The following is a 13121-nucleotide window of genomic DNA, read 5'->3' as shown; positions in this document are numbered from 1 at the left end:
CTCCACCTACTACACCTGAAACATCACCTTTGTGGTCCTGATGTGGAGAAGGCGCTTCTAAAACACACCACCTCCTTCAGGAGGGAGGGAGAATTCCACTTTGTCACTGAAAGGTCAGATCAGTCTGCCCTGCAGCTGGTTTATTAACAACGAGCCGTAGCACGAGTTGTAACAATACTTATGTATGTGTGTGTTCTCAGTCTTATCCGACTTTTTGTGACCCCATGGACTGTAACCAGACAGGCTCCTCTGTCCATGGGATTCTCCAGGCAAGAATACTGGAGTGGGTTGCCATGCCCTCCTCCAGGGGATCTTCCCAACCCAGAGACTGAACCCGGTCTCTTGCATTGCAGGCAGATGCTTTGCCATCCGAGCCACCTGAAAAGCCCAAACAGTGGAAAACCAGGATTGACCACCTGGGCTTGTCCATTTAGTTTTCTTTAATCTAGAATGTTTCCATAGGCTTTCTTTGTCTTTTATCACTGGACAGTTTTTGAAGAGTACATTACCTAAAGAAAGAAAGAGAGAAGGAAGGAAGGCAGGCAGGAAGAGTTCTAAATACAGTCAGAACCACAGGAAGAGATATGCAAAAATTTTGCACCATTCTTCATTGCTCTCCTCTTATGCTTTTCCAATTTCAGTCTGAGCTGCAAATGCCAAAACATTGTGAAATAAAATCTGTTCTCCCGTTGTGTTGTTTGTGGCCTGGGCACAAGAATTCTTGGAAAAAGCCAGAGAATGCTTTATGTGGATTTATAGCCTAATTCCCTAGATGTAGGAGGTTCAGAGAACTGAATCACACACTCTAAACAGAGTGAAACTCTTTCCCTCTTCTTAAGGAGTATAGAAGGGCAGCTTTCCTCGCCCCCTCAACTCCACCACAGGCCAGCCAAGGGTTGGTGTCAGGGTTTTAGGACCCATGTTCACAACTGAACTGCAGCTAGTGAGAAAGGGATTTTTAAAAAAAGTTGTTACTGTGTAAAATTTCAAGTATATACAATAGCAGAAAGAAGAATAGAACAGATAAACGCTGCAGGCACAGTCAACTCAAGGGCCTGAGCTCTGAAATTCTTCCCGAGGGAAGTGTGAGTTTTGGCCGGCAGGGGGCGCCTTCCTGAATCTTCCGGCTGCTTTTTCTTCCTTTACTGGGAGACAGAAGCGCTGTTCCTGGGACCTGCCGTTTCCTCCGTTCCTCCTCGGAAGCCTGGCCTGGCGGCTTTCGGCCCGATTTCCTCTGACTAACTCGGTCCCCCAGCCACCCTGCCAGGTTTCCCTCTCCCAGGAAGACAGAAAATGCTGTGCTTAAACTTGAAAAAACCATCTCTCAGTGAGAATTCAAGCATCATTCCTTTCATCAGGGAAGCCAGTCCCGGCCCCAATCTTGAGTCCATTCCCTGCCCCGACCCCCGACTATAAGCGCACACCACGCCCCGCACTCTGCTCGCTTTGAAGCACTCAGGGAAACAGACCCAAAGGGAGGCTGAATAACTTGCCTGAGCTGATGTAACTAACAGAGCAGAGCAGACATCCAAATTCATAGATTCCGAAGTGTGCACCACGGCCACAGACGGGGATCGGATTGGGATCCACGACAGGCGAGAAGAGGTATAGACAAGTGTGTGTGAGGTGTAGATCTCCACGGCTCACAACCTCGAGGGATGAAGGTGACCCTGGAGCGGCGCTGCCTCTCAGGTCCTGACTCTGAGGGCTGCTGTCACACCTGCTACTTCAGGCTCGCCTTGAGCATGCTTGTTCCCAGGTCAAGGGGTCCCATTCTGGTTCTTTTCACAAAATTGACCAGAAGCACAAGCTCCCAGAAGGAAAACCAGGACTTTTTCATCTTCCCATTTTCTGGACTAAAACAGTCCTCCTGGTTTTCCTGATTTTTCTTTTTTTGGCTGTACTGTGAGGCTTGTGGGATATTAGTTCCCCTCCCAGGGATCGAACTAGGCACTGGGCAGTGAAAGCATGGATTTCTAACCACTGGACCTGGATTTTTGTCTGTGGAAAAACGTTGCCCAATTCAAGCTGATTATAGAGCAAAGAGTAGCAGGTCATGAAACCAGAATGGTTTTCTAGTTCTCCAGCATGCTTATAGCTTGTCTCGGTTACAGATATAAAAGCCAGAGATCCACTTGGCTGGACTCTTTATCGAATTCACCTAGTTGAAAGAGTATAATAATTGAAAAAAAAAACATAAAACCGCCTATGCTGTGATCTTTGTGGGATGAGGTGAAGCAAAAAAAAGTCATATGAACTCCACTGGGTCTAAGATGTTCGAAATCTCCTTGCATGGAAACCATTTTATCTCTTTTTTAAACCTTGTAATAGTTCTGATTAAAAATATTTAAATGCTTTAATATGTTTAATTTCGGTAGGGATATGCATTCTCCTTGTAATCCATCCCAAGGAGTTCAGCTTCTTTGCAAGGCAAATTGTAAGGCTGCTAAGGAGTTGATAAGAGAAATACTGAATGGAAATTTTTAAAAATATTTTACTATGAAAGCAGTAGAGGAAAGTTGTGGGAAGAAGCAAAGTGTCTTTTCCTCTTTAAGACATGTGAAAAGAAATTTCTTTTCTTTTTTAAATTTTTTAATTGGGAAATAATTGCTTTACAATATCATGTTGGTTTCAGCCATACATCAACATGAATCAGACATATGTATATATATATATATACAGGTCCCCGTCCTTTTGAAACTGCCTCCCACCTCCCACCCCATCCCACCTCTCTAGGTTGTCATGGAGCACTGGGTTGAGTACCCTGTATCACAGTAAACTCCCACTATCTATTTTACATATGGTAATGTACATGTTTCCATGCTACTCTCTCAACTGGGATTTCCTTCTGAATGAAAAAAACACAAGTTAGGTGATCTCGCATAGCCCATTTCAATTTTTAAATTATCTTTAGATTAAAAAAACATTTCCCAGGAAGGCGAACATTCTGTGTGTAAGAATATGGAAACATCTAATGCTGTTTCTCTAGGGAAAAAACATTCTGTACTTAGGAGAGGGCGAGGAGTCAGCCTTCTTTGTACACTATTACAAACTTCAACCTATATTTACATGGAACATAAAAAACATAAATGACTACTCAAAAGACATAAAATAGGGCTTCCCTGGTGACTCAGTGATAAAGAATCTGCTTGCCAAAGTAGGAGACATGGATTTGATCCCTGGTCTGGGAGGATCCCACATGCGGCAGAGAAACTAAGCCCTTATGCCCCAACTACTGAGTCCACATGTGGCAACAACTGAAGCCCAGGTGCCTAGAGCCCATGCTCTGCAACCAAAGAAACCAAGGTTGAAAAGAAACCAAAGAAAACAAAGTTGCCACACACCGCAACTAGGGAGCAGCCCCCTCTCGTCACAACTAGAGAAAAGTCTGAGCAGCAGTGAAGACCCAGCGCCACCAAAAATAAATAAATGAATATTAATAAAAAAGAAACATCCAATGCAGATGTTTAAAAAAGACATAAAATACGTAATCTGAGATCCCCAGTAGAGTTAAATTTTCCTTTAGAGTCAGTTTATTTTCCACACCATTAATTTTTTCACCATCATTTTCTTTTTCCTTGGAGTTTTTCTCTGCTGGATGGTAGGGGGCTTAGTGGGGGTAAAATGAAAAGAAATAAAGAGGAGGAAGCAGGGACAGTGCCAGGTGACCTTCTCTCACCTGCAAAAAGAGACACAGATGGACAAGAGCAAAATGAAAATAATAATTTAAAAAATCCTGATGTGTACCAAATACTGCTCTATGGCTGGCCTTCCACACTCATTACTCCATTTACACCTCACAGCATCCCTCACTCGATGTAAGTATCGTTGCCCATTTTACAGATGAGGAAACTGAGGCTCAGAGAGTGAAATATTCTCACCAAGGGGCAGCAAATATTTCTGTAAATATAAGAAACACTTCGGGTTTTGCAGGCCCTGGCTCTCTGTCAGAAGCATTCAGCTTTGCCCTTGTAGGGAGAAAACAGTCATAGACAAGAGTGAAACAGAAGAAAAGCAGGCGGTGGGTTGAATTTGGTCTAGGGGCCTTCGTATTCCAGCCCCTCAGCTGACCCAGGGACACATTTTGAACAAGGAGCAGGGTTAAGATTTAAACCCACATTTTTTTCTGACTTTAAGCTCCTCACACTCTTCTCTACACTCAGTGAAACATTCTGGGCCACTGATGAAAGCTGGCCCCTTTGGGGACCCTTTCTGAAGTGGTTTTAGGGTGCTCACTGTCTGAATGAAAGCCCGAGGCCCTGTCACCATCCACCCAAGCAAAGAAACAAGTGGAAGTCGCTCAGTCGCGTCGAACTCTTTGCGACCCTATGGACTATACTGTCTATGGAAATTCCCCAGGCCGGAATACTTGAGTGGGTAGCCTTTCCCTTCTCCAGGGGATCGTCCCAACCCAGGGATCGAACACAGGTCTCCCACCTTGTAGGCGGATTCTCTACCAACTGAGCCACAGGGAAGCCCAAAGAAGCAAGCCCGCAGGTAAGTGCACAAGATGACATCTGTGCATGAACACACCCACTGAAGGTCGACTGTAGTCATCTAAGAAGGAGCACAAGTGCCAGGCCTCCGCAGGCTTGCTCATTTTCAGGGAAGCAGGCTGTTTTTCAGTCGCTGAGTCATGTCCGACTCTTTGCAACCCCATGGACTGCGTCATGCCAGGCTCCTCTGCCCTCCACTACCTCCTGGAGTTTGCTCAGACTCATGTTTACTGAGTTGGTGATGCTCTCTAAACTCTGCCGGCCCCTTCTCCCTTTGTCTTCGGTCTTTCCCAGCATCAGGATCTTATGCAAGTTGCCATGCTCAAGGGCAGGATGGCGCCCTGGTCCAGGCTGGTCCCCACCCATGGAAACGCCAGCTCCTGCACCTGGCCAGGCCTCAGCCACACCAGCCGAAGCATCTGAGACAGAGTCTGTGGTGTTTTCCTCTTCCCTTGTGTCTCAAGGTACTTCTGCAAACCTTCTATGCGTGTAAATGTGATGGCCACAAATCACCTGCCAGTGTCACCGATATTGACAGTCACTGGCCTATTTAGAAGGATCTGTGATCAGGGCATCCGTGGGAGAGTGACAGAGTCTGGGTCCCTGGGGTTTATAATCAAGTGTTAATTCTAATGAAGGCTACTGTCTACTCACCCGCATTCAGAGTTATTCATGCTTAGAGGACTTGGAAGGGGGCCCAGAGGATGCAAAAATGGTGACACTAACCCGGGGTAAATAAAATGAAGAAGAATGAGGTGTGTTGGGGGTGGCAGTTGGCCATGTCAGATGGGTGGCACGGTTGCAGCACAGCCAAGGATCTGCCAGGGGAGGGGCACTGGCATGTGATGTTCATGATGACATAAGTTGGCATTAATATTTGTGCTGCTGGATCCTAAGAGCCAAGCTCTTTTCTGGTAGAAGACTGCCTGTATGGGGTAGAAGGAGATGAAAAGAATGCCCCTGATGGAAGAGGGTCCCAAGGAGAGACCTGGGAGGACACACCAGTCAGCCCAGGTGTGACCAAAGATAAAAGGATAACAGGTTTGCAAGCTGCATCCCAGACCCAGGTGCTTCCCTGCTTCCCTCCTGTGTCTCTCCCTCCACTCCATCCTCATACAAACCTTGACACTTAAGAAGTGCCAGGTGCTAAGGACACAAATGCAGGTCCCTAAAGGGACAGCAGGTCAGTGCGGGACGCAGATGCTGCTCCAACCTGTGAGCGGAGTGTGGAGGAGAAATAGCTTGTGCTCTTGGGGGAGGCAGCCGAGCCACACACCAGAGCTGAAGGTGCGGCTGAGGTTGAAGTTGGGGTGTCTGGGAGTGCAGAGCCGGCCAGGGAAGTCAGGAGACTGCGGATGTGATATACCAGATGGGAGGACGTGGGCCTCCCCTGGGAGTCAGGGGCACTTTCAGCAGCCTCGTGGCCAGGTGCCTGCGGGCCTTGAGTGGTGGGGTGACATACCCGGCTGAGGTGGGTGACTTGGCAACACTATCCTGGAGGGGCGGTGGTGAAAATGGGGGAAATTCTCTGCCCGCTGGCCCTGAATCTCTGGGCCAGTTGCTCATTACGCCTGTTCTTCACAGGTTTGAGTGAGAGTCAGCGAACTGGAGTTCCTTAAAGTATTTTGTGAACAGAAAACATTCTATATAAATATGATTAACTGTTCCAAGGCTTAGCTTTCCTCTTATTTTTTCTCCCTTTTGCCTCCTCCCCAGGAGTTCTTTCACACCTGGACTTAAAGGAGGTCTCCCTGGAGGAAGGAGAATAAGAGGTACAATCTATATGATAAAGACTTTTTTTTTCTCTTCACAGATATGAAAGCAGTTCTTTTGATAGGATATTATTTCTCAAAGTCACTTGAAAATAGGAGGAAAAATAGTTGGCATTATTTACATAGGTGGAATATGTACTCCATTTTATTCAGATTAAAAGCTGATAAAATAGAAGGTACTCAGTTGAAGGAAGGAGGGGAGGTGGAAATATGGTGTCAGGGATGCAGGAATGTCTGGGACAGGATCAGGTTTCTGTGGCCGAGTCTTGGGAAAACCCAGGTTACAGGGACAGGGCTGGTCAGAGCATTTCCCTGAAATGTGTACAAGAAAGGAGCCTTCCTGAAGGAGGGAGAACTCGGCCTTGAGCCAGGCAGGACCCTTCCCAAGGATGGAGAGGAGATGGGGGAGGGGAAGATGCTGGGCTTCCTGAGAAAGACCAGAACTGGGGGGGGGAGCAGACCGCAGTCCCCAGACCCAGCCAAGGCCCTCATAAGGACACCCAACACTTCATTTATCTGCTTTTGGTTGCTGATTGCTTCTATTCCCTGCCTTCATACCCCTAACAATTTCTGGCAGAAATGGATGCCCTTTAAAATAAAAGGCCTTTTACTGTAAGCTGTAGATTTCTCTAAAGATCACCAGTGTCCATTTGTGGGGTTCCCGCAGGCTTCAAGGAAAAGGGCTGCCTTTTTGGCAGGTGGCAGTGGGGGCTGGAACCCCCAGCTTCTGCCCTCACTTCCCAGTGCCCTGCCCTTGGGGTTGCCTCGGTTTTGCTCTGTCAATGCAAAGGCCATATCTTGTGCTGGAACCATTTGATAATGCAGCAATAAATGCAAGCTGGATGAGGCCTTTCTGGGTGGTTTACAAAAAAAATGCTTCAATACTCTGAGGACTCCAATGTGCAGCATTATCTATTGTCATGGCTGGACTGGCTGGGAGAAAGCCCACCTGCTGAGAGCCCAGGGGTGCACAGGAGCGCCAAGCCTGGGAGCGCCCTCCTCACAGCCTCAGGATCGCAGTCGTCCCTGCTGGCCAGCGGTGGGATCCCCCGTGCTTCTGTGTGTGTGTGTATCCCCTTTCAGTCGCTAAACTGTGTCGGACTCTTTACCACTCCAAGGACTGTAGCCCGCCAGGCTCCTCTGTCCATGGGATTCTCCAGGCAAGAATACTGGGGTGCGTTGCCATTTCCTTCTCCAGGGACTCTTCCCTTCTCAGAGATGGAACCCACATCTCTTGCATTGGCTAGTGGATTCTTTCCCAATGAGACACCCACTAGACTCAAGTTGAGAACCCTCAGGGAGATCCCAGTCCACCTGTCTTGAATCCTTTGGGTTTCTGACCCACGTCTGGGCCCGGACCTCCATCAGGATTCCCCCATGGACTGCTCTGTGATGCCTACCTGAACCACTCACTTTGGAAAGCCTTCCCTGCCTCTCCCCATGGGTTACAAGCTCCACTTCTGTGCTCCATTCCCGCCTGGCATATAGCTTGATTTCGATTTTCAAGTTGTTTACTAACCTTTCTCTTTTTGTGAGATCCGTGAGGGTAGAGACTGAGTTCTATTCCTTGTTATACTTCCAGAGACTTTGAAAATGCCTGGCACACTTGAAAATGACTTGATGAATTGTGCTGAATTGAATTGAACTGAACCTGGAGATGCTCTAAATTGGGGTATGGTGTGGTTGCTGTTCTTGACTGTAAGGAAGAAACACAAATGACCTGGATCTGGGGCTGTATCTTAGCATCCCAGGGCTGAACTTACCCTGAGGCAGAGACTAAGGCACAGAATCATTGAGATTCCAGTGTGCATTCCCTCCCTAACCAAGGGAGGTCCCTAATAGAACAGAAGTAAATTAAATGCATGCCATAACCAGGTGTAAAGGTTTTTCAATTAGGATTTTGTATGCTAGCAAGCAGGAAGAGAACAACAATTTCCCTAGACAGAGACCTTTAGATACAAATGACCAATTCGAAATTCAAGGCTTTCTCTAAGTCTTCTAAAATTGGCCAGAAGAAACAATTTTAAACTTTCTAAAATACCTAGAGGGGTGATTTTGATTGTATTAAGGATACTTAAATCTGAGTTCTCAGCAAAAACTCGGGATTATCCATGTTTCAGAATTTGTCAACTAGTGCAATACAAAGAACTGTGCAATTTGGAGATACTGATATGTAAGTGGTCCAATTTACAAGATCACTCTGAAAAAACCAATTTTTGTTTGAGTGATAAACTTGTAAAAAAGACTTGAAACATAGTTATAAAATAAACATAACTAAGTAAATGATTAATAGTGAAAAAGGAAAAAAGAAAAGAGTGACACCACAACCCTAGGCTAATATTATAATAGAGCACTTAAATTTATCTCTGAGCTTCCAAGATGCCAAAGTTTAAAAAGTGAGTTAAATAATAAAAAATGAGTTATAATTAATTAAATATCAATTAATTATAATATTAATATATAAATAAATACTCAATAATATTAATTAATAGTTAAATAATTCTCACTGTTGTAGAAAAGGAAGTAGTATTTGTCATGGTAAAATATTCTTAAAGTGGGGAACCACTACCCTTCTCATGGGTTTCCATTACAAGCTTTGCAGACATCTAAGACAGCTTAAATACACAGTAGGCATCTTCTGCATGGACTTTTCCCCTCAGGAAAGGAGAAGGGGCAGAATGGACCTAAGATCAGAATCAAGCAGGGCATGAAGCCAGCTTTTATCAGACATTAGTAGGGAAAGGGAATGGAAATCATGGACTGATAATGAAACAGTGTGTATGGAATATGATCTCTACTTTGCCAAAAAGATGGGATTTTTAAACAAAATCAGTGTTCTCTGCAAGGTGGAAGACAGGGTGTTGGCCTTTTTGAGGTTGGAACAGGGTTGTTGATCAGACACTGAGAGAAGGCAGGCAGACAAGAGCCTGCTGCAGCTGCTGAGGGTAGTGATTGAACAAGGTCTTGCAGAACAGGCCTACTGTGTATGTGTGAGTCTCAGCTGTTCCTTCCAACTGAGGTCTCGAGTGAGGACGCTTGCAGCTGGTTTGTGATTTCCACTGTGAGCCCTTCAGGCCCATCTATTTTGTCTTCAGACACTAGAGACCCCACACCAGCTCAGCAGTCCTTCCTCTGCATTACCCACTTTCCTAAGCCCCCAGGATGCCCTGTGGTTTGGCAGAATTGCATCTGCATTTTTATGTATTCATAGCAGGGGGAACACGAAAACTCTTATTAGGATACAGCTATGCTTTGGGACAACAATTGTATTTTGCCCTTATATTGTCCCAGGGCTGTGAAAGGGCCTACTGGTCTGTTGAAAACAAATACCAGTTGCACAAATCCATATTGGATCGTGTACACTCTTCATGACCAAATAATATGATAGCCCTGGACACAGTTGCTTAAAAAGATTCTAACACAAAACAATCCTGTGAGAACTAACTGAATAAAGTTGGAGGATACAAAATCAACAGGTAAAACCCAGTTGCCTTTCTCTGCTCGAACAATGTATCACCTGAAAATGGGAGGAGGGTTGCTGAGTTATTTTACAGAGTTTCCATTTGGGAAGATGAGAAAGTTCTGAGGAAGGAAGATGGGGATGGTTGCACAACAGTGTGAATGGACTTAATGCCATTAAAACAAACACTTAAAAGTGGTTACCATGGTACATTTCATGTTTTGTGGCTTTTATCACAATAAAAACAATTAGGTGCTGTTCTGAGCTAAACTTAATCATTAAAGCAGAACCTGCATGGAATATCCTGAGTGTTGCACCTTGTCTGTTTCATTTAACTAATTACCTGTCAGGACCTAAGACCTGTTGGAGACTCATGTAATTCCACCTTGCCAGCACATACCTGTGGGGTGAATAGCTGTTCCTGGCTACCTGTGGGAATGTGCAGTAGAATGGCAAGAAATTGGGTTTGGGACCTCTGTTTAGACTAAAAATTGAATGCTAGATCTGCCCTGGTGAACCCTATAGCATGTGAAGTTTCAGTTTTCTTAAAAATAGGGTTAACAACTAATTTCATAGGGCTTTGGGCAGGTTGGGGCCTTCCCTGGAGGCCCAGAGGTAAAGAATCTGCCTGCAATGCAGAAGACGTGGAGATGCGGGTTCAATCCTAGAGTTAGGAAGATCCCCTGGAGAAGGAAATGGCTACCCACTCTAGTGTTCTTGCTCTGAAAATCCCATGGACATAGGAGCCTGGAGGGCTACAGTCCACGAGGTCTCAAAGAATCAGACTAAACAACAGTAGCAACAACTTGGGCAGGTTAGATGAGGTTGTAAATACAAATGCAGCTAGTATGTGCCTGTGGGCACCAGAGGGTGCAGCAAACATTTGTGTCCTTCTGTTTCATAAGTGATGAGTCTTCCCATGTGAGGGAACGATGCCCCTGCCACACGATTTGCACAGGTTAGTGGTGGGAGAAGACAGGAGAGTGGTTTTGGTGGTTTGCATAATGGTGTCCTATGGTTAGCTAAACTGTACAGTCCTGGATGACAAGGACTGGCTGTCTTTGTCTTTCATCTAAGACGTGCTGTTTAGTACACACTTAGAGGATAATGTGTGAATTTTGTCAACGTGGCAAAAATAAGCATCAAAATGGTATTCACCGAGCTTTGATGACAGGGAGAAAAAAATAGGTCATCTGGACCCTTAGGAATAGAATAAGACTTTCAGTACTGGGGAAGATAATGCTTTTAGGCTTGCAGAAATCTGGAGAAAAATTAAAGCAAGGAAAAAAGGGGAGCTCGAGGATTAAGAACTTATTCATTTTTTCCTTCTTGCTGCAATGTTTCCATTTCTTCTGGTGTTTTGGAAGCAGATTTTGGAAGCAATTTTCAGGAGCAGATGCTTTTCCCAGAGCCTCTGACCGACTTGCTCTGAAATGGTCCCTTCCTCCCTGGGCCTCAGAGCCTTCAGGGCTTACATTTTGGGTGGTCACAGCTTTTCTTCTTACCTTGAATCTCCATTTCTAGATGGAAGAACTGAAAGAAGAAAATGAATGCTATCAAATATTTGATGCTGGCTATTATAATTTTTTTTCTTCCTTCTTCCTTTCAAGAGGTACACACACTATTTCCTACAGAGATGAAGAAGGCACAGGGATGGATAAACTCAAAAACTAGAGGAAGGTCTCTGGGTTCCATCTGGATTTCAGGGGTAGTCTAAAGAAAACAAACTCAGAAAGAAGACCTGTCCTCTGGAGATGGAGAACAGCTGGATATTCAGCTGATCACTGTGTCAATACATAATTAGAGTCTAAATTAGTGCCATTAGTGCAGGATGGCTCTCTCTGCCACCACTGCCATCAGTCATTTTGAATGAACCCCATCACCTTTGCAGTTCTCAGCATCTGGCCTGCTGGGTCCTGGGGGTTCATCCTGCAATAGGTCACTGCAGACACAGAGGGTGAGCTCTCTCTATTTGTTAACTGACCACCTTTCTAGAACACCTTCCAAGTTCTTTTAAATTTGTAAAAAATAAAAAACAGAATAAACCAAACAAAGGTATTTTACCAGTCATTATATTCTTGCCTGGAGAATCCCATGGACAGAGGAGCCTGGCAGGCTATAGCCCATGGGGTCGCAAGAGTTGGACAAGACTTAGTGACTAAACCACCACATTTTTTCAAAGATGAAGGCCTCTGGAGCTGAAAAACTGCTCCTAGAGTCCCAAGGACTAACCACTGCAGGACTCCTGGTAGGCAGGAAACGCTTTTCAGAAAGCAAGAAGGACAATAATTGAGAGAAGGTTGCCTTAATTTAAGGAACATGTTAATAACTCATTTCTTTAATGAACCTCTACACTCCAGGCATTTGAAATAATGATAATGACTCCTTGATCTCAAGTAATAGTATTTTCAGTGGGGATTTTTTTTTTTTTTATGTTAGTACAGACTGTGGTTTGATATTTTTTACGTGTGGTGTTTAACCTTTGTGCCTGTAGTTTCTATAAGATGACTATCTAGAAATCAATCAACACCTCTCTGGTTTCTGAAGATATTAAAGTTTCCCTATCTGAACAGAAGATGACTAAATTTAAAAAATAGACAGTATTTATCTTATGTTTGATTCAAATATCAGCAGATAAATTTGCGGAGGCTTTATTCATGGCCAGTGAAGTCTTCTTTCTCAGGCTAAGTTTTGCCACGGGAAAGCACTAAAATAGTCCAGCGGTTCTGAGCAGGGTCTCATAGGCACGCTGCCTGGGTTGAATGCTGGTGCTGAGACCTTAGCAAGTCACCTCTCATCTCTGAGCCTCTACTTTCTCCTCTACAAAATGGGCATTCAGTTATTCAGCACATTTTCACAAATACCTATTTGCAAGTTTCCTAGTGTTGGGACGGAGCAGTGAGCAAACCGAACATGCTCTGCTTTCCTAGAACTTAGGATTTATGGGGGGAGGATGCCACACACACAGAATCACGACGGTGAACGTGTTCTGAAGAAAAGTAAGCCGGGGAAGAGGGATGGGGAAGGATGGATGGGGAGGCTGGTTCTCCAGCGTGAGTGGGAAGCCCCATCCACGCCCCACCCTCCCCGCCTCCAGAATGACATTTGGCAGAGCCCCTGGAGACGTCTGGGCTTCACAGGTGGCGCTAGTGGCAAAGAATCCGCCTGTCAATGCAGGAGACAAAAGAGACAAGGGTTCCATTCCTGGGTCAGGAAGATCCCTTGGAGGAGGAAATGGCAACCCACTCCAGTATTCTTGCCCGGAGAAACCGACTTAACACACTTGGAGATGTCGGGACTATCCCTGCCGAGTCTGGGGGCAACTGTGCCGGGGAGGAAACGGTCTTTGCAGAGGGCTGAGATGAAAACTCAAACTGCCTGCCTGTTAGAGGA

The 13121-nt window shown here is 45.3% G+C and overlaps 1 protein-coding gene across 2 annotated transcripts in view; it reads right to left on the bottom strand.

Annotated features, from left to right (window-relative positions):
• XKR4 (XK related 4) overlaps positions 1-13121 on the bottom strand; it is a 318929-nt gene that overhangs the window by 19101 nt on the left and 286707 nt on the right. The gene's annotated exons all lie outside the window — the stretch shown is intronic.

The sequence above is a fragment of the Odocoileus virginianus genome, chromosome 15 (assembly GCF_023699985.2).
Source record: "Odocoileus virginianus isolate 20LAN1187 ecotype Illinois chromosome 15, Ovbor_1.2, whole genome shotgun sequence".
NCBI classification, from domain to species: Eukaryota; Metazoa; Chordata; class Mammalia; order Artiodactyla; family Cervidae; genus Odocoileus; species Odocoileus virginianus.
Note: the sequence above shows the minus strand (reverse complement) of the source record. Positions and strands in the feature narration are given on the sequence as shown.